At 42.0% G+C, this 26206-nt stretch overlaps 1 protein-coding gene across 2 annotated transcripts in view; it reads right to left on the bottom strand.

The window, feature by feature from the left end:
• The window catches only part of CTXND1 (cortexin domain containing 1), a 37671-nt gene extending 14438 nt beyond the window's left edge, over positions 1–23233 (bottom strand). For both annotated transcript variants that reach the window (XM_075432187.1, XM_075432188.1), the window contains exon 1: positions 22793–23233. The gene's annotated coding sequence lies outside the window, so the exon portion shown is untranslated. The remainder of the gene's footprint in view (positions 1–22792) is intronic.
• Between the last annotated feature and the right edge of the window lie 2973 nt (positions 23234–26206).

The raw sequence follows: 26206 nt of genomic DNA, 5'->3' as shown, positions 1-26206 counted from the left end.
AGCTCATCGACTATTCTATAAAACCTGTAGTCACTCTTTAATTAAGACTGTACTGAAAAGAGCTTTGATTCCAGCCATGTATCACAGCCTGATGTTGTTTTCTTTGTCACTGCAGCAGATTATTGGAAGTGTAGTCCTTGATTAAAAAGATTGCGTGCAATTACATTCCATCTCCACATCTTCAGCTAGAGCAGTAGCTTGTCAGTGGGGCACTGGGAATCAGACTGCCAGAACCTTTGTACATGTTCAATTTATAAAAGACTGTGTTTCTGGCACAGCACTCGACAGTCTATAGCCAATACCTTCTTAATGCGCCATTAGCCACAAGGAACATTTTTAAGTGAACCTATCGTACACGGAGTGACAAGGGCTTGCCTGAACTGACTTAGCAGCTTGGAAGGTCTTTTCTCCTTTGCAGGGATCACACTAATTTCTGAATGTGCACAAACATCCCAAGCCTAAATGCTGCTTTTCCCCTTCTAGCCACCTTTATTATTTTGGTTTCTGGTGGACGAGGATCACTGTAATTTGAAAGCGGGACAGTGTGCTGAGGAATAGATACCTTCTATTAGGGAGTTCTCTTTAGAACAACCAAAACGATCAAAGGGATGAGAACTTTCTAGACCAGTGCCTGAAGAAGATGAGACTCTTCAGTCTGGGAAAAAAAGTGGCTGAGGAACAATATGTTTGAGCTATATAAAATCACCGATAAGGTGGGTGGGGAAAATGGTTTCCTCCTAATTAAAAAAATTCACCGGTTTCCAAAACAGGGAAACCTGGGGGGGCATTCAATGGAATTAGTAGGAAATCAGCTTGAAACAGGGGAAAAAAAGCAATTCTTTATTCAGCAGGTAGTGACTTTGTGAAACTGCCACAGGAGACACGTATCAGCAGGCTCAAAAGAGGTCAGATGAGTTATGGACAACATGTCCATAAATAGACAGCAGAAGCATTAAGCAGAGGTCTTTCCCGTAACTTCCCGAATCAACAGTTGTGGATGTTGGAGGATGGGCTGCCAACTGTGGGCAGGCTTACGTGATAGCCCCAACGAGCATCTCCCCTCAACACTGCTGGAGACAGAGCACTGGGCTGGATGGACCACTGGTCTGACCCAGCAACAGGTTTCTTATCTTCCTATTTCTTTGACTGCTAATGCTTTCAGGCTGACTCCTGGAAACTCCCCATTAAAAGAGAGGAAATATTAAAGCTGAAATTGGATCAGACCTTAAATCTCTATTTATATCTTTAAGTAATATAGCTCTAATACTTTTAAAACCAGGCACTCATCTTTGCTTCTAGTTTAACTCTGTTCTCCTTATATGTAAATATTCAAGTACAATAATGAGATTCCTCAAAAGCTTTTCAAGCATGAAAGGAAACTAAGCTCAAACAGCTCAGTCCTATGAATAATAAGGTGAGGTGTGTCCCAGTGGGTGTCTGCCTGCGCCCTGACTGGTGTGTGTTTATTTATTGTCGCAGGCTCATTTTATGTCTGTGCTCTTGGGGGTTTACTTAATTGCAAATGCAGGCAATGGAGGCTAGCTGTCTTGCAGAACACTTGACTTTGGGCCAGAAACAAGTACACATCTAACAGATAGAAATTACACCCCCAAATCCGTGTGTCCTGAAAAAGATAGTATCACCTTTGAGCACCAGCTCTCCAGACACGTAACTCGGTACGGAGCATCCAGCCAAACAACTTTAAAACTGTGCAGGGAGCAAGATATGATGATACCATTAGGATTAAATAAATTTTCCTGCCTTGTTTGGTGTGATCCCATGTTAAGATTTATGTTAGGATAGGAACTAGCTGGACTGCAGTCATACCTCAGTATAGAACTAGCCTTTTCTAAGGTGATTTTTTTTATGTATGTGCAAATGCAGATCTGAAATTTGTTGGGTGGTTGTTTTTTTTCAACTACATGCTCTTTCCTTCCCCTTGGATTGTTTTACCTGCAAGGTCTTCTAGATGGTCCTAGTGCTGTGTGTTCTGGCAAGGAATGACTCCAGATCTCCCACAGGTTCAATGCACCACAGCTGAGTCGGGAGCATCTGGCAGGACAGGACAGCCAGCTCAAAACCAGCGCTTGCTTTTCCATTGCACAGCTGCAGTTCTGCCTGATGCTATTCCATCAGTGCCAGGTTCAGAAGCTACTGCTGCTCTTGTGTCACAAACCACCAGGTTTCTTAAAACAGGGTTTTGACTGGGGAGGGGGAGAGGGAAGTGGAGGAAAGAGCCTTTACAACTCTATCATGGGCCAGCACAGGTCTTCTCTTAGAAGGTGACCAAAGGCAGCTGGTTTTCATCAGTTTTGCAGTGTTTCGGATGTTAGCTGATTTGCAGAAATAACAAAGCCTGTGATCTTCTTTCCTGTCATTGCGGATTAGCATGCAGCACTATCTGATTGCACTGACTGAGGGAAAATGGTTTCCCCCTTACTAAAAAGCCCTGTCATTTTCTTCTGGGTTTTTTTGTTCTGTATTGACACAAAGATGAGACCTCTGTGTGTGGAGATCCTGGGATGCAAAGGTGTGTGAGATGCTCAGGCTTTGTGTGGCAGGAGCTAACCCAGGCCAGAGAGATTCCCTGTGGCAGGACAAGGCAAGGAGCCATGGTGTGCTTCCAGCTGGCTGCTTGGAGCAGGATTGTTCAAGTCATCTGTAATGGGCAAGCACAGGCCTTAATTTTAGTGGAGTTTAGGAGTTACCACTTCTAAAGGAAGGCAAATAAAGTCATATGACCTCTTCTACTTTTCAGAATAAGCTGAAAGTAATCACTAACTAAGAGCAAAGTGTTATGCAAAGATGCAGGGAAGCTCCTTTAATAACAGCAACCTCTAATGCTGCCCCAACGGGCTGTAAGTCAGGTCAGTGCCCAGCAGCGCTGTGCTTTCCGTTTAAACCTGCTCTGCAGACTGAACTCTGCAAACTGAGATTTAGTCAAGCATCTCTACACATTTACATGACTACTCAAACTGCACCCGCAGCTTGGGGTGGGGGCAGCGACGGAAAGTAGCCTGAGACTGCTGTAAAATGTAGTTCTTAGAAATAAACCAATCTCCAAAGCAGGAAAGACATGTATTGCCCGGTTGCCAAAGAAGACAGTGTGGCAAGGAGGCTGGAGAGGCTGCTGGCAACCAGCCTGATGTGTGTAATGTTATCCAGGTCAGCAACCCTGCAGTGATACCCTGGCTAAATAACAGGGCTTGTATGGTACAGCTGCCTAGGGCATCTTTCCTGGGCTGAATGAACATTGCAGCCGCAAACCATTCAAAAGCAGAGAGATCTACAGCACTAAGCTAGAAAATGACACTTTCTGCGCATGTTAAAATACGACATGTACATTGCTAGGTACCGCTCTTTGAGATTTTCCTAGAAGAGAATGATGTTTGGCTTGCATCTGCTTGACTGTGAGCACCCTTGAATTAAATTAGTTTTGTAAACGTTGGACTAGCGGGCGGGTTGACTTGTAAAGAAATTCTCTAGAATTCTCTGGTTAATAAAATGACTCATAAAAACTGCAGTGACTTCAACCAGGCAGACTGCAGGCAGCTAGAAACTTCCGATTGCTTCACTTGTTAACCCACTATTTTTGGGCTAACCAAAATAGATATGCCTGACAAATGTCATCATCTTTCTGGCAAACATCCCCTGTGAGCAGGAAAATAAAGCACAATAATCTTCTGAGGTATAGGAATTGTATCAGGAATGGTGTGGCCAGCAGGAGCGGGGAGGTGATCGTGCCCCTGTACTCGGCACTGGTGAGGCCGCACCTCGAGTACTGTGTGCAGTTTTGGGCCCCTCACTACAAGAAGGACATTGAGGTGCAGAAGCGTGTCCAGAGAAGGGCAACGAGGCTGGTGAGGGGTCTGGAGAACAAGCCTTATGAGGAGTGGCTGAGGGAGCTGGGGCTGTTTAGTCTGGAGAAGAGGAGGCTGAGGGGGGACCATATTGCTCTCTACAACTACCTGGAAGGAGGTTGCAGTGAGGCTGGGGTTGGTCTCTTCTCCCAAGTAACTAGCGATAGGACAAGAGCCAGTGGCCTCAAGTTACATCAGGGGAGGTTTAGATTGGATATTAAGAAAAATTTCTTTACTGAAAGACTGGTCAGGCATTGGAATAGGCTGCCCAGGGAGGTGGTTGAGTTCCCACCCCTGGAAGTGTTTAAAAAACATGTAGACATGGCACTTCAGGACATGGTTTAGCAGGCATGGCGGTGTTGGGTGGATGGCTGGACTTGATGATCTTAGAGGTCTTTTCCAGCCTATGATTCTATGATAGGGCAGTGCTATTCACACGAACATCTGCTGGGTCAGGTCTGAGGAGAGGGAGGCTCCATATGGTATTCAGACTGAGTAAAGTTTGTGCCTCCAAGACATTGATGTGAAACCAGCAGGCCGTATAGGCTGACAGCCTACACGTGGCATTTCTCCTACTACGCAGCGATATGACGAGCGCAAACTTCAGCCCTCCTCCCCTCAACTTTTGGTTTTTTTGCAAGTTCCACACACTGACTCACTACTGACTGTGCAGTGAGCAAGACAGCGGGTTTTGTGCATCGCTAGGTGGGTCCATCTGTCTGTAGGCACCATCTTGATATCTTCTGAGGCCTCCATAACACCAGGTCGGAGAGCTAAGCAGTCTGAGGAAATCCAGCTGAGCTTTCTCTTTGAGGGAAGCCTTTCTGCCAGAAAGGATGCTCTGTCTGGAACACTGCATTCCCAAGCCAAATTCCCCTTGGTATCACCTCCCTTCCTTTGCCAACTAATAAAACCCTCATTTTCTCAAAGGGAAGGCCAAGCAGAGTTTTGACTTTGAAAAAGAAGTGTCAGTAATTATCTGATATTTGATACGGCCAGTTCTATTGAGACAAAATTTTTAGTGGGAAGTGTTTACAAATTACGGTAGCAGAATACAAAATACGGTTACAGAAACCTAAGCTTGATCACAAAGAATGATGTTCAAATTCTTCCTTTGGCATCTGCTGAAGGTATAGTTTAAAGTAACAAGTCTTCACAGGGGTCTCAAGTCCTGGTAGGCTGTTTTGTCCCAACTTAAAACTTCTCTAAACCCATGAAGCAGCTTCTTGAATGCTACACTGGCGTTTGGTTTTTTTCTTGGTGATCTACTGCAGTGGATAGCAGTAGCCAGGTTTCTTACAAACATAACCTTGAAACAGTATTAGCAATAGAATGGTGAAATGTCAGTAGCCTATGCATATCTGTCTATCAAATGACAATGTAAGTGCAGTGATGAGGAATGAATGCAGATCCACTTCGAAGGAATTTGGGACACCCTTACTCCACACCACTCTCAGTATGTGTATCAGCTGGTTTATGCTGCAGGGACTCCCCTCCATTCCTTTCTATTTAAGGTCTTCTGGCAAAGCAAATTATGGTAGCAAGCAACTTACATCAATGTCATTTAGAGAACACAAGCGTTTTTGTTTTCAGCAGTTCTCGTGTGTTGCCCTGAATTTCAGATGTGTTTTGTCAGCTGTTGAAACTACGTATGAAGATTTCTCCATCACTGAAGTCAGACGCATTTCAAAGCGTAGTAACTTGTTCCTCTTGCAAACTTTGCTTCTTCCAATGAAAGTATGATGGTTTGCTATTTACATATGTTTAAGAAAATTCTTTCACTATACATTCCCCTTTTCACTCTACTTCCAGTGTGCTGGATAACTGATAATTTCAGAGATGTGCCTTGTTACAGAAAGTGACTCTAAAAACCAGCTTCCTTTCCTTTTTTTAGGTTTGATTTTATTTTTTTTAAGCTTGAGAAGCAAGCTTTTCTAACCCTGAAAACTTAGGCTGGGAACTGGATTTAGGTTCTTTCCTACCTCATGAATCACCATCCTGGGAATGATTCTGCACTGGAATTTGGAACAGCCTGGTAATTCAGGAGCCAGGAGACATCCCAGCTCCCCCTCCCACACCCTGGCCTTACATATGGCATTGCTGCATTGCTACTGGGTATAAAAAGCCTACAGAATCTGTTTCAGCCAGGAAGCAGCTGGGACTGTGAATGCAAATGAGAAGTAGACTTCATTCACCTGAGTAGAAAGAGGTCCATAGAAAATCAACGTCTTTTTTCCTGTCCATAATTGTATTTTAAGTACACAATAAGTAGATGATGGTAACGATGTGCTAAAGGGTCCAACTGTTCTTAATTGACTAAAATAGCTTCTGAAGAAATTATTATTAAGGATTTAACATAGTGTTCTACTATCGCATCAGGATGGATTGCAGTTAACTATGGCTGTTTTCTCTGAATCAGGCAGCTTTGAGTCCACATGGTTTTCCACAAGTCAGATACTATTACTTGGTACTGACTGTCCCCTGTCTTTGCCCCACTAACCTCAGTAGTGGGGCAGCAACAATATACCTGGGGCCTTTAGCACCAAAACACCCGCTGTCTCCCATGTGAGCTGAAGGAGTCCTTTCCAGTGGTTATGTGAAGTTCAGCTGCTGGAAAGAGGTAAAGTTTAGTGGTCAGACAGGTGGAGTTGAGGGTATTGTGCCCAGCTGCTCTTTCCTTTCCCTCTACCCCAATGCCAGATCTCTGGTATAAAAATCTGTGTCATTTCACCTCCATTAGAAGTGTTAAGAAGCTTCCCCCTTAATAACCCAGAGCAGGTGACCACAAGGACAGCTACGCTGGAAACTGCAGGGGATCTCCCAGGGAGGAGAGGATGACAGACAGCTTTGGATGGACAGGTGGAAATAACCATTTATCGCAGGTCAGTAGGGTGAGGAAGGGCATGTCTGGCTCTGTCCTGGTAAATAGTGCATTGAGCTATAGAAGCATGGCGATAGGAATTGAGTTTCTTCCCTGTGGGATCTTCAGACCTGGGACTCCATCCCTTCTGATGGAAGGTCAGCTTATATTTCATTTCTCAGAAATGGGGAAAAAAAAAGTTAATAAAGTAAGATGAGACAGTAAAATCAAGACTCTATTTTCTCTGCCTGTGCATGGAAGATCCTATGAAAAGCAGTTTTCTGTAGGGTCCTAGAATGAAAATATTATTTACCCTACCCTTGTCTAGGATGGCAGCTTTTGTTCTTCAGCCAAAGAGTGAGAAGTGCACTTCTGAAGTGTCTTGAAGTTGACCGCAGTACAGGTTGCTCAGTATTAATTTAAAAAAATAACAACAGCATAATCATTGTGGCAATACCAGCCCAGTGTTTTATCCCACCTCCTTTAAATAGACTAAATAAATCGTTGACTTAATAAATAATTTTCCATGAAGTAGCTTGGCAACTGCTCCACTGGCATGCAGGCAGACAACAGAACCCTGGCAGAACTTTAACACGCACATTTGAAAGGCAGCATCTCTGGGCTTTATCTTCTAACTGCAGAGTATTCAATCACACAATCCGTCTAGCTCTAGGCTCTCTGTCTCAGTCGTGCCTTATGCTAACCTGTTGTCAAAATAGATTTGATTTGTACGTATACAAAAGTCAGGCTGATATTTTAATTATAGATCACTTCTCTGACTGCAGTTTTCACTGAATGGTTTAAGCACGTGCCTAACATTAAACATGTACTTAGGGCAGCCCTGAGACGTAAAGCAGTAAGGACAAGATACCTAACTGCATTCAGATTCCTAAATTCTGATAGACTTTAACATGAACAGGCGTTCCTAGGCAGGATTTAGGAGACAGTCTATTCCTATGCCTTTGACTTTTAACCTAGGTCCAACTACTATTTTCAGGCTTAAATGCATGCTTTAAGTATTTTCTTGTTCTTCTGGATGGCACCTAGAATACCCTGTACATTACAGTCTTTGTATTGGATATGGTACTTTGCTTTCCACTCTCCACGTCTACTATTGAATGCTAAGGCAGAAAATGAAGCATTGTTAATCGCAAGTAGGAAGGAACGTTCCAAATTTAAAAAATAATGCATTTATCTGAAATCCCCCATGGAATTCAGATTATTTCCTCATATCTCAAGAAACAGTAACCATCTCATTCCTGTAGATCAATGTGTGTGCATTAATTTAAATCTGTGTGACAAAAGATATCAGATTGAGCTGAAAAACAACAAATCATAAATCCATGTTTACCAGGCTTATTTGAAAAAACATGGCTAGAAATAGCTTGTTTAGTAAAATAATACAAAGCCTTCGATATCGTAAGTGCTTCAGACTAACATCCACACAGCTGGTAAAATGGAAGTTTGTCATCCTGAGTATTAAATCAAAGGAAGGTCAGAGAAATTAATTAAGCAAATATAAAGCAAGCCTGACCTAGTAGTCGTTCGAAATCTAAATCTGTGGGTAATTGTCTTGCAGGACAAAAACATTGCTGCTTACAGAAACATTAAAGAACTGTGGACTTGGACCAAGTAGATTGAAATCTGTTCTGGAAGGCTTTTCTTCCTAGTACAGAACCTTTTCAGAGCATTTTATTTACAAACGTTGGACTTTTCCATTTTGTAACCGAATCCTATCCCACGCTGAGACCACAGCCTCATGGAAGCACTTCAGTAGCATTTGCCCCAAACAACAGCCAGTTTTTCAATGCCTGATCTTATTACACAGCTATGAAAGCAAGAGTTAATGTACCAAAAAGAGAACTCTTTGCGCTAAGCCTTTGGCCAGAGTTATAACAAGTAGATGTGTGTTCTATCTATCTAAGTCTTGAACTGCAGTGATGTTAATAAATGATAAAACCAGCCTTAGTTCCTAGGATGTGCTGAAATTCATGAATGGCAATTCTGTCACTGTCAGGGGTCTGAAGACAACACGGGTCTGGGAATCATTCTTTAAAAACATGGAGTTCCATATTCTTATCTAGGAGACATGTAATAAATAACACCAGTACCAATAAACTTGCATATTCATTTTCAGCCTTATTTTGCATTTTGGCAAGATGTTACTGCCAGCTTCAGTCACGTAGGATCATGTCTATAGTGCCTCTGAACTCTTTTCAAGAATGGCAGCAGACATCTCCACGCCGCTGAAAGACTAGAGTATCCCGCTTTTATTGTTCATCGTATTGCAGCCTGCTTTTAGATCAATGAATGATTACTCCCTCTGCATTTAACAGGACACAATATTGGTAGCTGTTGTTAGGTGTTTCAAGTGCTAATCTTTTAAAAAGAAAAACTACTTAGCTTTCAGATTCATTTGCTTATACCCTAAACTTTGCAGGACTCTGTAGATGCAGTTTGCCAAATGCTGCACTTGGTGACAATAATACAACACGGGAGTGTTTAACTGGAAGCACTGAGCATTAACTGGGAACAAAACTTGGTTCATCTCCACGGCTGATACGATTCCATTGTAGATAAATTCATCTCCCACAGCACTGTGTGCTTTGGTTGGTTCCCCACGCATTCCGCTGCCGTAGTTCACTTCCGTTATTTTGATTTTATGCTGGCATAAACCTATGGTAAGGCAGCGCTGTACAAACTTTAAAAGCTCAAGGAATTATCTGGGACATGGTGAACTAGGCATAATTCTGTCCTCATTTACCCTCATAAACAATGAAGTCCATAAATCATCTTCCATCCACTTTAGCATGCAGTGGCACTCAGGAAAATGCTATGCAGGGCTCTCTGTCATGCAAATGCAGGCTGGGACCCTGTGGCAAGTTAAGACAGCAATGTGAAGACTTGCTTCCAAACAGCAAGCAAAGAAAACCAAAAGAGTACATCAACTTGATTCCTTCTTCCTTTCTTATTTTTTCTGTGTGTATATAAAAAAAAAAACAAACAAACAAAACAACAAACCCTCACACAAAGCAATGCACACAGAAACTAGAGCATCTATCTATGGATCTCCCTTTATGTTAGAAACATCTTTTTCCTCATTTCACACCCTCTGAGCTTGGTGAATTTTCTTAATCCCACCATAAAATATGGGAGAACTGAGCTGTGTAAAAGGCCAAACCCCCTCTTTATTCTTTTTCAAGAGAAAAGCTTCTTTTTAAGGGTTTGACCCTGGATGCCCAAGTGATTGTCCATTCCATCTGCAAATGCCTGGGCCTATGTTTCAGCAGCTTGAGCTCCTGCTCTCCCACCAGAGCCAGCTCTCCCACCGGACTTTATCTATAACTCGTGGTGAAGAAAATTCCCATTCCAGCACTCAGAATTTTTGAACTGCAAACTATAACATTTGGCTGTTAATATTGCAAATTAGGCGAGAAGGGCGTTGTATTGTTGTGATGCAAATGCTGTTCAGAAATGCTGATGCATATTAAAGTACTTTTGATGTCATTTAATGAATAATAAATGTACTTACTATTGCTATGCCACTCAAGCAGAGAAAACAACACTGGCTTGCATAGAAATATGTTTGCAACCGCTATTCGGCAAGCAGAAGTTGATTGTATACAAATCTTTCTTCATGTAAAAGTATTTTCTTGAGTGCTTTCTGCTCCTCATTCCTTCCTCTTTGCAAAGGAGAATTGTGTTTTTTCCCCTCTGCATGCACTTGTACTTCCTCGCCCTTTGTAGTTCCAGAAACTGGAAACTATTTTTTTGTCCTTCTTTTTTGTAATCTGGTGCAAAAGTGCTTTTATTCCTTCACAAAATCCTTTTCTAAACAGCAACTAGCAAGGACTTCACAGACCAGCACTTTTTGCAGCACCCTTTCAGGCTCCCTGAAGTTGTTCTGCTGTACAAGCAAATGCTGCATATTTTTGAGAAGGTGCAAGAAAACACCCCAGATTTCACGTTTTGTGCTTATGCTAGTGCCATGTTTTTAAACAGCAGCTTCTCACAAAGTTACGGAGATCTAAAAGTCTCAAAAGAGATTTGAAGAATTATCTTTGCTATTTTGAAGACATGGCTATTATTAATTCAAATGCATTCTCTCTTGCTAAATGTGTTTTTACAAGAACTTTACTAGTTATTTAATGGCACGCATGCCAATATGTTTATGGGCTTATTGAATGACATGTTAATCAAAGATGAGTTTATATCAGCCAGAGCTGTGTGAAAGAAAGTGCTAATGCAACCAGAAGAAACTACAAGAATAGAAATCAGAAAATTTTGCTTGGAAAATCTGTTTAGAAATAGAGTTTGTTCTTTGTATTCAGTTCTTCAGATCATGGGGGGAAAAACTGCTTAAGATAAACTTACAAATAGTGGAATCAATCAAGTGGAAAAAAGAAACAATAGTTAGTCCATGTGTCATAGGAGAAAAGCCAAAAGATTGTAGAAACTTGACATGAGGTCGTAGTTAGAGCATTTAGTAATTTTTATTTCATTATAATACAAACAGAGGGAAGAACTTTGAGATCATGATTAAGAGACCATAATTCTGATTTCACTTACCCTATTAAGTACTGGCTCAGATCTGGCTTTCTTCACCTCAATAGGTTTGGTCTTCTAATTTTATTCCTTGTTTTAAAATTCTCTTTGATTTGGCTGTCGAGGTGGGGAATATGCTTACTATCAGCAGCGCCGTGGCACTGCATTTGGGAGAACTGGCACAGCCATCTGAAGCCTTGTTTGCAGCCGCTCCTGCTTTCTGATCTCTCTCATAGAAGCATTTCGTAAAAATGCATGATTTTAGAGAGAAATGCATCAATAAAAGGGGAAAACCAAAAATTTAGAATAGAAAGATGTTGTTTGCTGATATAAAGTAAGGTGGGATGTTAAATAATAGATCATGTACAGGAAAGGTTGAAAAATTAGTCTAATCACTCAAAAAATATTGAAGGAACAGCTATTCTTATTTTCCCCTGATGGTTACTACTCTGTTTTATAGCTTAAACTGTTCTAAAAAATGCTGACTTTCTCAGTGCAGTAGAACTTCCAGCTATTTCAGAAAAGTGCTATTGGGCAGTTGCGTAATAAAATTAATGTCTGCTTATAATCACACACCCTGCTGCTGCTCAAAGCTCCTCTGCTCTCAGGAAATCCAGTGAATTTAATCGAGCTGGTGGAGCAACTTATCTTCTCCTGATCAAACTTCTTTAATTTTCTAGACATTCAATGGGTGAGACACTTTGTTGGATCATATAATGAAGAGGGGAAAAAGATAGTGAGGAAAATGTGACAGCAGAGGAGGTGCAGCTCTAGCTTGGTGCTTTAGAAAAACTCCTTCCTCTCTGAAGAACAGCCCTTCCTCTCTAAAGAACAGGGCACCTTGGTGGTGCTGCTCGAGCTCCAGGGTGAGGCAATCCTGGTTTTTCTGTGCTAGAATGAGACTCACCATATCAGTGGGACAAAAACTTTTCAACTCTGTGGAAACATTCAATTTAAACTGCTCATTTCTTAGCTTACACAAGCCCTACACAGAGAGACAGACTTAAATAAAAAACCTCTAGTGATCAGCATCTATTATAAAAGAGATTTTGTTCACATAAAAAGGCAAAATACTAAATGCTCTTAAACTTTTTTGAAAAACAGACTTTTTTCTCCCCTCCAAGATTATCTGTTTGGAGGTGAAGTCAGGTTCTTGCAGAAAACAGATTTGAAATGCCATACCAATAGCATTGGTTATTGTCCATGATCTTTGCCCACAGAATTAGTGATGGCAAAGTCCTTTGAGAGGTTCCCAGGGCTTCTCTGCCTCTAGGATCACAACTCTGATTGAGACAGGAATTTGGGGTGGTGATTATTTCCTGGGGGGTCTATTTTGGTGCGGTGGTAATACAGAGGAGAATGATTTGTCCTGAGCATCACTTGCAAGGAGAGAGAGAACGATTCTGCAACACTTCTTTGAGGTGATCAGGCTCTTGTGTTGCCTGATAGTCTTTGGGAAATTATTTCGTAGTTGGCGTCCCTGGAGTGAAAATGGCCTGTGCAATACACTGGACTCTATGGACTGCATTGCCATGAAAAATCATTGACTGAAATTGTTTTCCCTGTAGCTGAAACCATTTTCCTGCAGTTCCTCCATCCTCTAACAGCCGCCCGGCTGCCCGTGCCCAGAGGTGAGCTCGTGGCAGGCCTGCTCCTTCCCAAATGTCCGAGAGTGCCCAGGACACCCCGGTCAGCGCTTCGGACCAGGCGCTGCTGTTATTTCTGTCCGACTCTAAACAGTGACCTGCTGCTGTGTCCCCATTTCTGAGAAGGAGTTACCTAGAATTACCTGTTGTGTGATTTCTCAGTTAAGGTTTCGTAATGCCATCTGCCTTGCACTTGAAAAGATATTTTCAGCTGATATGGAGGAATCCTACGCACCCCAAAACAAGGTCACTTGGCCCATCTCAAAGCTCTGCCTTGCTACTTCACTATCGTGGACATGCGCAGACTCTCCAGGCCCTCCAGCCATGCAGTTCTGCATGGGGTTCATGTGCTCGGCACTGTTAAATGTCAAGGATCTCCTTAGAACAGACGTAACTGTGGTGTAAACTAGTTCACATATCACAAACTCGGTACAAGCAGATGTAGCTTGCAAGTGGATGAAGAAAGAAGGCATTGCAAGAAACAGTTTTTCTAAAAAAAGGAATAAAAACCAGGAGGTGAGGTAGTACAGATTTCCTGGTGTTTTGGCTTTGTTTTTTTTTTTCTTTGTGGGGTGACTTGCTCCATTGCCTTCTGTTATGTTTACTAATGTCTAGCTTAAATTGTCAGTTAAGTGACCTTTCAATTTAGCCAAAGGTTTTAATGTAGGAGCATAAGGAGATTACAGGAAAGAATTGTCAGGAGAAAAGAAAGCTACAGACAACTGTTCTGATCCCTACGCAAATAAGGAAACCAAACTTTGTTTATACAGAGCATCCCATTCTTACCAAATCCAATAGATAAAATTCTGCTAAAAGTGCCAATGTTATTTCCTCTCTGGTATTAATTTTAAAAAACTGCTGTAGGCATTAATGTTTTGCAGATGCTAAGCTACAAATAGATGTCCACATGTAAATAAGAAAATGCAGTACTTTTCTTGCTGTGAGATGGAAAATCACATGGAAAATTCTCCTGCGCTCATCCAAAATATCAGCAAAGCATTTGTGCACTTCAGTGTCCTAAGGCAATGTTCTGAGTATGATGCCAACCATCACTGATATCCATTTCTGAATGATTCCTTTAAAAAAGTGTTTCAGTTTGAATAGCCTCAAGCAAGCATAATTATTCACTTTCTTAACACTCCCATGCTAATTCTCCGACAACTGTCCACATAAAAGATTTATCTTCGGTGGATGGGTATGCAGTGAATGCAGAAGATCACATCTTAGTGCAAAAACAATGGGATTTTTTTTCATGTGCATGGTTTCTGACAGTCTGAGACTCACCTGCCCACACAGAGACTGTGGTCTAAGCCACACGGCATCGCTTTAGCTGTACACCTGAGAAGGGCGGGCTTCAAGACCAGTGCAAGGTCAGCTGGCTCAGAGTTAGATCCGGGATTACCCCTCTGTGACATACAACGGCAATAACATATGCATCAACCTTGCCAAATCTCTCTCTGTCCTCTGCTTAGAAAGCATTGACTCCACAAAGCCTCCTGCTAGATGCCAAACTCCTTTCTTTCAATTCCTGTGCTAGAGTCAGCTTCCAAACGGGCTCCACGGCAGTTTCCTGCTGAGCCTGCTTCCAGCTGGCCACGGCTTTGAAGTGCACTGGAAAGGCTCCTGTTTCCTGGAGATGAAAAGTTTCTCCTTCCTTCCTTTGCCTGACAAAGTGGCTTGCAAAGCTGTGCTAGAGCTATGTCTAGCAAAGCTCATGTCGATGTCTTTCAGTTACTATCCGGTAACACGGCAATTACAGCAGATAGGGTAGCAAACTTTTTATTAGAATAATACCTGCTATATGGCAGGGTTATGTTTTCAAGACAGCAAGCAACAGAGGTAATGTGTCTTTAGAAGTGACCTCTTGCCAGCTGCGGCACAGTAACAGACTGCCTATGAGCTCTTTGTCCATCTTGGAAAACCAAAGAAGTTGAAGCCACTAAATCACAGACTTCGTAAGAAAGCTCAGCTGAGGCTGTTCGCACCTGTGGTTCCCTCACACAACCAGCCTTTACAATTTAGTTTTAAACTGTAACTTCTGTGAATTTTAACTAAGAAGAATTCAATGAGGTCCTCTGTTACCAAGCTGCCCAGTGAAGTCACTGGAGCGTATATAAACAGTTTTGAGGGCAGCGCGTTTACAGACACTTTGATTTTGAATCTGTGGGACTGGATTGCTACAATAGCGGTGGTAACTCTCGTGTGTATACAAACAGCGAGACTGAGCCTTCATGTCTGGAAGTGATGTGTAGGTGGACAGGTTTCAGCTACTGCACATAGAGCAGGTCCAGATACTTGGAACCCAGGGAAATATCACCAAAGAGTTTGCTCCATGCTCAGTATGTTTATACTTTAGCACTAGCCAAAACAAACAAAAAAGCCTCGTAGTCAGTTCAGGTGTTTTCTTATGAACAAGTGACTGATTAAACATCACCTGAAAACACAGCATCATTTTTAGAGCAAGAGCCTAGCTGCAGGGTAACCAAAAGCAAGCTGGTAACTCAGATTGCGTGTTTTATCTCACTCTCTGTTGTATTTCCTCTGTGCTTCCCTCACCCGCAGGCAGGGTAGGGAACAACGCTCGCAAGCTCCTGTTTCTTCAGGCCTACAAGCTCAAGGAAGGAAGCTCAGAGGTGCCACATCTGTAGCTGAGCATTGAAAAAAAAAAAAAACCAAACAACCAGGAATACAAAAGCTTCAAGTGTGCTTTGTTTCATAGGAAACAGTATATTCCTTTCCTACTGTGGATAAAAGCCACAAAATATCTGTGTTGCTTGTGGGCTCCAGTGTCTCTCAAGTCCTTCTTAGCAGCCCTTATAATGGGCAGCTAGTGGAAACCCCGAAGACGAGCCTTACGGTTTGCACCTCTGCGTGTGCACACGTGCACAATCACAGAATGCCCTCTCTGTATTTTACTGTTCTTCAGCTCCTTGCTCTTATGGACAGCGATGGTTTCTGCGTGGATTGTGCTTCCTAACAGCTAGACGGGATCCTTTTAACCCAGTCACGGTGCCACAGCATAGTTTTGGAAGCAAACACTAACCTCAGCCCTTCCTGTGGCTGCTTGCCATACAAGTCTTGTCCGGTAAGTTGGAAATGACACGGCGTATAAACCTACCCCTTCCCTCAGCTGATGCGGAAACAGTCGTGAGAGACAGGTGTATCCAGCTGGGACCCACTCAGGGGACACATTGCTTTAGATCAAAGATAACAAATGCTTCAGGACTAAATACTGTTTAAAGACACTTTCCTGTAGAATATTTCCTTTCCAAATCTTTATTTATTGGGGATTTCTGTTTTTGTTTCTTTCAGAGATACTGCTTTGTTTGTATGCACTGCTTATTTCTTACCAAAATCTCAGTTTTACGAGGATTATCTGAAGTAAATGCTGAGGAAAATGTCATATCCTTGTGCTGGTTTGCTCCAGTGGGCTGCATTTTGAGATCTAAGAATGTCTAAAGGGCAGTTTAAACCGAATCCCAGGCTATGGAGTACTACACAAAACATTCTCTCTAGGCACAGTATTTCTTCATAAGAAAAGTTATTCTGTCTACTTAAAAATCCGTCTGTAACCAAATTTTATTTGTGCTTGTATTACGCTTTCATTCCTCTTTTAAAATATTATTTCCTTTGTTCCACACATAATTTAAAACAAACTGCTATTAGAAAACAACAGGATGGCACATAACTGCATTCTCTATAACAGTCCCGTTGTAAATCTTTAATGTATGTGCAAGGACTTGGGCAAACAAAGCCACTGACGAGAGGCTGGCTGTTTACACAGGAGAGGGGTGCTCACACAGGCGAGGGTTTGCAAGGTCAGGATCTCTTGCACTCCTTTTTTTTTTCTGTGCCACACACAGTGTAACTTTTGCAAATGCAAGTAGCTGTAGATTACCAAAAATATTCTTCATATACCGCTCACAGAAGTCTCTTAGGTTCTGATCCGAAGTCAGTAGGAGTCTCCTCGTCGCCTTCCACGGGTTTGGGATCAAGACCCAGAGCAGAAGGCGGCTGGGGAGAAACTCCTTCACAGATGCAATCGCGGGTTAGATTTTTTTTTAACTTGCTAGAATGTGATTACCAACCTGTTCCCATTCTCCCGGCAACTCTTGAAAGAGCTCGTTACTGAGATCTGGCAGAAGGAAAATGATGTGAAGTGACAGCAGGTGTTTTCTGAACGGGAGAATCTGCTTCTTCCCAGAAAATACCCAGAGCGAACATGAAGATGAGAGCTGTAAATGCTGCAATAGTGTGACAGAATCTGAATGGTGACAGAAAATCACACTAATTGTCTCCAGCGTGCTGACCAAATACAGCACATGAAATGGAGATCTTTTTGAATGCTTTTGCAACTGAGCAAGGACTGGATCAGCTTTACTTGAGTCTTTCTTTCTGGCTGCCTTTCGCTTACAACCTGTAAAACTGCAGTGATGATAAAGTGAACTCGGTAGCAGAATACAATCCAGAAAACAGTATTTTCTGATGGTGGTTTGCAGATGCAGACAGTAGAAACTCCTTCCATTTTTCTTCCTAGGAATCATTTCCACTGGCTGTGAGACACAAAGACAGGGATGTAAAATTACAACAAAAAAAGAGAGCAATGTTTTTTAAAATTGTGCTTCTAAATATAGGAGCTATCAAACTTCTAAACTTGTGTGATTTTTATATGCAGTGATGCCTTTGAAGCTCTGGTGAGGTGACTGTGCAAGGAGCTCAAATTCTTTTTTCTCATACGCTTTCACAAGCTTGTAGACGAAAGCTTCGAAGCGTGAATCCCAAAGAATCCCCCAAAATGGAAGAAAAAAAAGAATGCAGTGTTTATTTTTTCAGAGCTCAGTCTTTTTGGTTTTGGTTATCCAGGTGTCACGACTTTGAGTAGTCATGATTTGTCATTATTTAGACTTCTAATAATAGGAGATGCTGGAAAAAGTTGGCTCCTTCTGAGTTGAAGGCCAAGACTTCCTCTTCTTCTCAGTCCCACTGCTTTTCACAGTCTCTGATGGGAATTCCAGCTCATGGCTCCCACCAAGCTTTTTAAAAATCACTGTTGAAAGTGAGCAAGTGCTGCTCATCCTCTCTGATGTAACGATACGACATGTTCTTTCCCCCGATTTCGCCTATAAAGAAAGCACAAAGATCACAAAACCACTGGGGTAGCCCCACTGACCAGATGCTCCGTTGTTAGAGTGGAGGTGAAGGGATCGGGATGCCAGGACTCAGGGTGGCAAATAATTAATGCCTCCAAGTGAGGCAGAAAAAAATGATCTGCTACTGTATCTCCTCCTAGCTGAATTATGCTCAGACCGAGGGTTGAATTTTAAACTAAGCTGGTGAAAATCCAGAACAATTCTGCAACATATGGTGTGATATGGTGGTTTGGTAAGAAGTCATAGATGTATTGGTGATGCTGACAGAGGGAGTGGGAGCTTGAATCTGAGTACGGAAACAAAAATTGGATGAGTGACATCAGCTACTTCGGAACAGTTTATAATACAAACTAAATGTGCGATGCAGGAAATTCTCCAGTAATCACGATTTCAATCAGATATCACAGGGAGAAAAAGGGGAGGCTTTTCCACCAGATAATACAGATTTGCTTGAGCATGTGGTTCTTTACAGCCATCAGCACTGATTGAAAGTCTAAAGCAAAGCAATAAGAGAAAACCTGTGATTTATGGTAAAAAGAAATAAATCCTTTTTCTGTTTCTAGCAGACAAGATGTGAGCATCTGTGTTTTCAGCAACCTTCTGTCTCATTTCCTCCCCTTTCCCTCTGAACAAAGTACTGACTGATGCTGGGGATGTGATGTTCTTCCTGTCGAGGAATCTTTCTCCGGCTGACTACTATGAAATCAGAGTATCTGTGGGTAGGACCCCCAGAGGCTTAGTCTCGCCAGGGCTAGATGAAGTTGATTTGAAGTTTAAATGTTAAAATAATGCTGAGAAAAGGTATGTGTCTTTGCAGCCATTGTTCAAGCAAACCCCTTGTTCAGTTCACACGCTGCTTCCTTTGTATTTATGTTCAAAAGGGATGAAAAGATCATTAAAGATTCCATGAACTAACTCATGAAGATTCAGAACTGAGCACACAGCATTTGGAGTTTCCTCCAGATGTTTCAGCAAAAATCAGATATCCGATTTGCAGTCTGTCACTGATCATCAGCTTTATTAGGATACATACTTTCACAGCCTTATTTTGAAGTTCAATCTATTGAAATATCTTCAAAAAAAAACAATGGAAGAATTATTGCCTAAAGCTTTAGAGAACAGGTACATAAGGTGGAGGAGTCGTGGACCAGTTCTTCTGTATCTTCTGAAGGTCAAACTGCTTTACAGGTGCACTTTGAAGGTATGTTTTAAAACGTAGAGCATAATTTTTCTAATCCTGGCTGTTTTTTGGGTGCATATCTATACCTTTTGAAGAGCATGTGGAAGAGGCAAGTACATTATTCTTGCTCCTGTTTAAAACGACAGCTCAGGCAGCAGTACTTAGGAAGTACTCGGTCTTAGTCCTTTAATCCTCCTTGAATACTACTGCACTGCTGCCTTACATGCAGTAGGTTCTGGGGGCTGGTGTGGGTGTGGAAAGCGAGGAGATTCACTGTGGCAAAGAAAGTACTCTGAATTGTAGTTATTACAGAGCATTAAGCAATTGCCCTTGGTAAGAAGGAATAGCAGCAAATAATAGCATATTCATTTTGTTGTTGAAAATGGATTGTCAAGCATATATTTGAAATTTTTTTAAAATTCCAATTAAATTCAATCTTGATGCTCACAGCAGATAAGTATAATGAACATTCTAAGAGATCTGCTTTCATACATATGAATAAAATAATTATTATGCAGCATATCTAAGTAGTTGACACCATCAGAAAGTCTACCCTTGAATGACAGCAAGGGAAGAAAATGTCCTTTCTTTTGTAGTCAAAGAGAGTATTGACTATGTATGTGGCACATTTTGGACGTCACTGGCTGTAAGATATTTTTCTTTAGAATCATGACAGCTCTACTAAGCATGGCAGAAAAAAAAATCTCTACTCCTATACAAATACCGTTAAGCTTATCTCTTTCAGAATATGCTGAATGTCGTATCTTTTAATGTAACACTGTCTGCACCGTTGGCTCCTGGTGCAACTATGACACACTTTTTCACTGTGCTTTGATATTATGGAGCATATTCATCCACCCACTGTGTATTCTTTTATACAGTTTTGTACTGGAAGTTTTGTCTCTGGTACTTAAATGACAAGATGGTGCAATCATATTTGATATTGTAAGGAAACATTGTCAGTGCTTCTGTAAGCGAAAGCGTGGTAGAGATAGAGTGACATGAATTAAAGCGGTTTAGGTGACTACAAATGTTGAGCAACTACTGTTAATTAAATTGACTTGCAACTCATTACTGGCAATGCAGGTTAAAATTAGTAAACTTCCCTTTACGTGTATCTCTCTAAGATTGCAATGCAATAAAGTGAACTTGATTTATGAGGCAAGGCTCTTGCCAGGGTTACTTAAATGACAGGATGAAGAAGTGAAAACATTTGTTTACTAATATTCTAGACCGTTTAGAAATTAGATTTTATACCTAATGCTTTCCATTTTAATTTTGTCATGAACAGTAATATCTGCAAATAATTCTAAAGTTCCAGTTCAGGAAACATATTTTGATTATAGACTCAGAACTGCACGAAGGCATAACACCAGCTGTAATCTTTCTTTGTCTTGTGATTCTCATTAAGAATCCAGTAGCTTCCCAACATTAACTCTCATTTTCATTTCTTTTCCTCCCCCCATTGTGTTCCCCAGAGAAAATAATTCGAAAACAGTAGCTTGTTGAATTACCAGAATTAGTTTACCTGAAAACGTCTGATGATAATGTCATCAAAACTGCGTGTTCTGAGTGTGTTCTAGTTACAGGTAAAATCCCTGCTATTTCCTCATGACAGATAAATCAATACTAGGTTTATAATGCTCTTTCAGAGATATAATAAATCCTCATATGTTACAAATTCATTATTGGCTTTGCTGGATGTCTAGATGAAGAAAACGGGGACAGGTGACATCCACACGGATCGTGAACCCGTTACTGGAAAAATTGCATGGATCTTAGGTTCAGGTCCTTAAATGAGAGCAACTGTAACACCTACCAAGTGCTTGTAAACAGAAAGGGAGAAGTCGGGACAGAAGAGAAAGGGTGGAGGGGAGCAGACCATACTCAGATGGGATTCACCCTCCTCGTAGATTTGTCCATCTTCAAAGTTGTACAGCTAATGAAGAATAATTATCACTTATTAATTGTTCATTGTCTTAACGATTGCAACTCAGTAGCACCATATACCACAAGGGTTCTCTTAGGCAAAAAGAAGAAAATTCTCTTGACTGCAGTGTCAGAGGAAATAGCTACTACGGGCACCTGAGTATCAATCTCAAGGAGAAAAGTCTCTAAGACGTGCATGTTGCATATGAGCAGAAAGCTGCAATAACGTCCAGCGTATTTCTCCATGTCTGAGACTAAACATCACGCACACATTTAGCAGCGTCCCTGCAAAAACTCTTTCAGCAGAAACTGAACTTCATTTGTCCGATTTCTGAGAATTTTCTCTTCTAATAAAGTGACACTACAAATTTTGTCTAAAACTAAAATGGCAAAGATAAATCGGAGGAAATTTTTTCTTCATAATGTAAAGACTTCCTGTATGCTTCCCAACAGTTTACAATAACTAAAAAACCCCCAACTTTTAAACAAAAATTGAGCTGGAAGATTAAAGACTGCTTTCATTAGTGCTCCTTCACAAGAGATCGATGGCTGTTTAATACTGACATTTGATTTAATAGCAAGAAAAGAATCCCTAACTTTTGGCACTTCCATCTACTGCTCTCTAAAAAATTTAGCATGCATTGCCTTAAAGAGCTAAACATGCCTGAAGTGCAAAATGGCAGTTATTCTCAAGGCAGGCAGTTATTCTAAAGCCGGAGCCTCGCAAGACACTGAGAAAGCTGTACCAAGAAACCAGGGGAATGCAGCTTAAGGTTACTCCCTAGATTAACAGAATGAAAAGTGCAGAGTCAAATTTGCTTTAAATGTTGCACAGTTTCTTCCAAAGGCCTGCAATTATTGCCCAAACTCTAATTTTGCAAACACTTTCAAACTATGTAAAAATGCTTCTTCTGTATAAACCAAACTTTAAATCATGCCTTCTCTCTCCCACCCAGTACAAGTAGAGAGCTGGTACTGCAGAGTACAGAAACAGAACATTTGAATCTGAAGAAAACCACAGCTATGCTATGGTAAAGTACTGCTTATAAACATTTATCTACAAAAAAGCATCTGCAATTTCAGATCATACTGAAGAATTCAACTCAAACTAGAAATTCATCGTATCTGCTGAAGGCACTCCTTCACGTAGTTGCAATCTACAATTTATCATTATCCCATGGCACAGTCCTTGCAAATCCAGCATTAGAGTCATAGTACTGAAAATAGTTTGCACCCAAGCATAGGAAGCATGCTGTATAATTAAGAAAGAGCACGCAAAGCTACCCTGACAGTAAGTTATTCAGCACCGTCTCTGTTTAAACACTGTCAAACATGACTAGAGAAAAAAGCTACAAACCTAACAGCACTAGTTCAGCGCCTGACCACACAGCAAGCGCTCCCCTGCAACACACACATCCACACAGCGCAAAACGACAGAGCTAGTGTCACTGCACACCGGCTCGATCCCCTCACTTGGTTTAGAAGCAACAACAACAAAAAATCATGCAGCTCTGACACTGCTCCCGGACTGGAGGGTGCCTCTCTCCCAGCGAAAGCTGCAAGGCTTCAGCTCCTGATTAACCCGAGGAACCGGTGCCTGCTGCAATACCCGAGTCACTTACTGCATTGCTTTTCAGCGGAGCGAAAGTGGCTGCTCTCCCCAGGCACACATGGTTCGCTCAGGCAGAGGAGTTCTCTATTCAGCACAATTCAGCTCCAAAGTCTCTGCGTGCGGAGGGTAACTGCCTGTGCTCTGTGCTGGGGTCTCCTGGCTGCAGCGGCTGCTCACCCTACCCATTGCCTCTGGTGGATGCTAAGTAAGCAGTCCCCTGGGTCTTCATCAGGAAAGGATGAGGAGTCGCAGCTTTCAAGAGCTGATAAGGTGTTCTGCCAAAAGCCTCTGTGCTTCCATGGCATTTTAAAGGCGAAGGGGCTGGGGATGCCTTCATCTTGCCATACAGTTCTTTACAGTGCAAGTTGTATTCGGTAACTTGCAGTTGAATTCGCAGTCAAATGCTACGTTTTAGGTTTCAGAGAGATCTTGAGTTTACATTACAATTTCAAGCTGATGCATTTTTAAATGTTGAGGAACAAGCTCTTTCAATCAAACTTAATCTTCTATTTTCCAGAAGTACAAGTGAAGGGGAGGGGTTCCCTAGCTCTGAAACAGACTGTGCCAGCCCTGCTTACATAAAGGGTACAGTCAAAAAGCAGCAGCCTAAAACTCCACGGATCACCATCCTGGATTTCACACGCTCCAAGCGCTGTTCTAGCCTCGAAGGAGGGACCGTCACCCTTGTCTGTTGTCTGTAGGTCGTCTGTCACTGTGTGATGGGGGGACAGGTCCTATGGCATGCTGACAGGTTAGAAATAACGAGCAGTAATAATAAAGAGGCAAGAGCCACAGTAAATAATTTCTCATTAGGGATGCTGATGTTTTCACTGCGGTGATGTGTTTGACTCTGCGCCTTTGGGAAGCTGTGGGGGAATTGCCCTCGCTTTTCCTGTAACCAGCTCGAGTGAGGTGCATGGGCGAGCAGTTTTGTGCCGCCCGCTCCAACCCTGACCTTCACAGGGACTCTCCGGAGAAAAGACCCATTCTGGTGCCGTGCTTGTCCCTTCCCCAGGTCTCCTGTGGCCTACTGGTGCTAACTGTGCCTAACCATGTGTGGTAAACTTGTGAAAACAAACACATTGCAGTCCGGGAGGTAAAAACACGACACTTTCTTCACATAGGTGCCTCAATATATAACACAGCAGTCGTTAAATTAAGATTTCTTAAGACTAGCTGTTGTGTCAGGTGTTGATTTGCTCATCCCCCTAAGGCTGCTGGGCAGGGCAGATTTTCTCTGCCACTGGCGGGAGCATTAAGACCCCATGAGAACAGCAGCAGCTTCGTGTTGGTGAGAGGAGGCTTTAACCCCCTTGGTAATGGCGTTGAGCATCCCCAGAGGGATTGCAGATAGCACGGGGAAATCCCAGCCACCAAAGCAGCGTGGTTAATAAACTTTCCGGGAACACTAATTGGATCCGTTGGAAAAAGGGCCGTCAAGGACAGGCACCTAGAAAGAGCGTGTTGCATTTTTCCTTTGGAAAGTGTTTTATTAGCTGGACTTCAGCTTTTTCTGGAATTCCTGTATCAATGCAGCTTGCTATGCTACCCCTCAGCACCATTGGTACTGTGCCTATTGTTTTCAGTGCTGTAATTTCTGGCTGTGAAAATGCCAAATACACTCAGTCTTCCCGGCTGACAGCTGCTGGTGGAAAGGTGCTGGTGTGCACTTTCGCAAAAATAACATTTGGTAGGAGAGGGGAAACCAGCACACCATGTGTCGGTGTCGGCGTCAGTGGGTTTCTTTGAAATGAGAAGACACTCCTGCAGCAGAAAACCCGACCTTTTTTCCTCTCTCGTAGTTAACAGCTGTGTTTAGCACCTCAAGGTAACAAATTTGTTGAGTCATAGAAAGTAAGAACCAACAAAGGTGCCTTGAATTTTAAGTTTGTTGTGTATAGTGATTATGTATCAGGCACGCATGTCAACTCTTAAAATGCAGAAAAGACAGTCCCTGTCCCAAGGAGCAGACAGTGAAAACCAGACAAAACGACCCAGATGTGTTAACAACCAGGCCTGCCAGGTGATAGCCGTGCTGCAAGAAACGCAGGAAAACCTGGCCAGATTTGGGAGCTGCAGCACTGGTAGCAGAAACAATTAACTCGTGATGAAGGATCTCAGCTTTTACAGGACTCTATAGAAAGGCACTGAAATTCTCCTGTTTATTCCTCTCTCACCCTTCTGGAGTATATTGATCCTTCCAATAAGTCCATTTGCTTTCCTTGGTTGGGGAATAAGCTGTAATGGATTTCTTTGAAGTATGAGTTGGACAAAAATAATTGAGCCAGCACAGTAATTAGGTGTGGACCTTTTTAACATTCCAGTAGACACCAGCCCTGGCCATGGGCAGATAAGTAGTTATTCTAGCAAGCATAATAATCTCATGTTTGGGAGCCGTGGTGTGGGCAGAGGGAAGGATTATAGATTTCAGTGGATCATTTTCCTCTAGTTTTCTGGGCTCCTTGCCTCAGCTCAATAACACAGCAAACTCTGCTATGCTAACACATCACTTTACTTTCTGCTAGTAACAGTATTTTAAACCCTGAAAACAAAAAGAACCGAGCAACTGATTTACTGGGGAGAGACACAAAGGGCAACAGCATTGACTCAGAGCCTTTAGGAGACATTTTAAATTTAAAAGCACAGTTGTGCCACCACTCAAAAAAACCCCCAAAAACAAACAAACCCCCCCCCCCCCCAAACTGCAGAACTGTCTATGTGGTCATTTCAATTAAACATAAATATGTTGTAAAATAACGATCACGCGTAAGGAACAGACCAATAAATACCCTGGAAGTGTGGGGTTGTCAGGCTGTTGTTGAGTAGGGAGGTACCAGCGACTAAGGAGCAGTGTTGCACAAGATGATTTAACTGAAGAGCTTTTCCAAGCCAGCTGGAGAGTACATTATATTTGCAAATTGCAATAAAAGAGAATTGAATTTTAACCTTCCTGCTAGGGAAACGTAAAGGGCTTATAATTGACTCTGGATGTGTAATATTGAAGAGAGTCATATAGTGCAGAGTGTTCATCCATGAGAAAAGTAAACTAGCGCACGTATGAATTTATGTTTATTGTAAATTTATTTATTTGTTTGTCATAAATATATAAAGATTTATATAGTAGCAATATAATTGTGTCAAGAACAGACTCCGTAAGCTTAAAAGAATTTGGGAGCAGCCTGGATATACCTTTATCAAATTTCTCGGTGTTACAATAGAGGACAGGTTTATTGTGGCTGCATTTAACAGCCCTAGCCATAGCCTGGGATAACTGGCAGGTATCGTACAGTGAGGTGAACAGCACGATCTGCACAGTGGGCAGCTGAGCTGGAGGCCAGTGTCTGGGGAAGATCATCTGGTCGGTCCTGTTTCAGGTGGGGAACAGAAAATGGGGAGGAAGAGACTGAGCAAAGCCTGCTCAAGT

Source organism: Opisthocomus hoazin, chromosome 10 (assembly GCF_030867145.1).
Source record: "Opisthocomus hoazin isolate bOpiHoa1 chromosome 10, bOpiHoa1.hap1, whole genome shotgun sequence".
Classification (NCBI taxonomy): domain Eukaryota; kingdom Metazoa; phylum Chordata; class Aves; order Opisthocomiformes; family Opisthocomidae; genus Opisthocomus; species Opisthocomus hoazin.
The sequence above is the reverse complement of the archived record's forward strand: the minus strand, read 5'-3'. Positions and strand labels throughout refer to the sequence as shown.